This window comes from Eurytemora carolleeae, unplaced genomic scaffold (assembly GCF_000591075.1).
Source record: "Eurytemora carolleeae unplaced genomic scaffold, Eaff_2.0 scaffold2480, whole genome shotgun sequence".
In the NCBI taxonomy this organism is placed as follows: domain Eukaryota; kingdom Metazoa; phylum Arthropoda; class Copepoda; order Calanoida; family Temoridae; genus Eurytemora; species Eurytemora carolleeae.
This window is the reverse complement of record NW_019398368.1, coordinates 4087-5268: the sequence shown is the minus strand read 5'-3', so window position 1 is coordinate 5268 and position 1182 is coordinate 4087. Positions and strand designations below refer to the sequence as shown.

Below are 1182 nucleotides of genomic sequence, written 5' to 3'. Positions count from 1 at the left end.
TATATCTCCGGTAATATTGAAAGCACAAAAAACGCAGACCACTTTTTGGAAATGCCAGGGCTAGGAGAATTATGTGATAATTATTTCAAGAATCATACATGTTAAAGTAGATAGAAGACTAAATGTCACATGACAATACCAAAGACGACTTTCAAGTGGTCTTGCTATTGTCATGTTTCGTGGGACACCCTGTATATAATGCCCAAACCAATAAGCTGAAATTGAATAAAAAACTTTTTGACATTTGAGAAATATATTTTTGTTTCTATATTATTCAGTGATCTTGGTTAAATTTATTTTTTGCTCGAACTAAATTTTAATCAGTTTTAAATATTTCTTTAATGTATTTAAAAAAAATAATTTACTGAAGGTAACTTGTGAGATTGTTTTTAGATTAACAAATAATATACTTTTTATACATCAATTAATAATGATAAATTAAGATGCAAAAATTGAGAAATATTTGAATTCTTTTTTCTTAATTAGACATGAGACAAACTCATTGATAAAAAATGCCTCCAGAGAGGATTGAACTCTCGCCCTCTGGTTTACAAGACCAGCGCTCTGCCACTGAGCTATGAAGGCTGTTATATCTGAAACTCTACAACTAGATAATAACATTATATTATTGCAACATGCAGGAATAATATATTTGCAGCTGTAGTGTAAATGAAAAACTACAGATAATAAAACAAATCTATCTTTACTATTATTCACATTTACTGGACACGAACAGTTTAATGAATTGTTGAAATAAAATAAAATAAAATATATATTTTATCTGTTAGGATTTTTTTTAATAGCATTAATTATAGTAAAAATTCATAAATATTTCCTTTTTCTTAAATCACATTTGTTTAATCTACATATGCTAGGGGGTTCAAAGATTTATTACGCCCCTCTGTATTTATTATACTTACTTCAATAAAAAGTAAGTATTGTTGAATTAGTTTTTCTTTTGAAATGCCATTCCACTTATCAAAAAATGTACTTATATTTTGTTTCTATTTTTAGAATATTATCAATATAAAGACATTTTAGATGACATAGAGGAAAGATCATAAAGATCTACAAAAAAAACAGAACTGTTTGAAGAACCAGTTGACACAAATTTAGCATTTGATGATATGCTCAGAAATAATCAGCATATATTAAAAATTTAATGTTATGATAAGGGTTGGA

At 26.8% G+C, this 1182-nt stretch overlaps 1 non-coding gene across 1 annotated transcript; it reads right to left on the bottom strand.

Annotated features, from left to right (window-relative positions):
- Positions 1–513: 513 nt before the first annotated feature.
- Positions 514–585, bottom strand: Trnat-ugu (transfer RNA threonine (anticodon UGU)). The gene has a single exon. It is a non-coding gene; the product is annotated as a tRNA-Thr (tRNA).
- Between the last annotated feature and the right edge of the window lie 597 nt (positions 586–1182).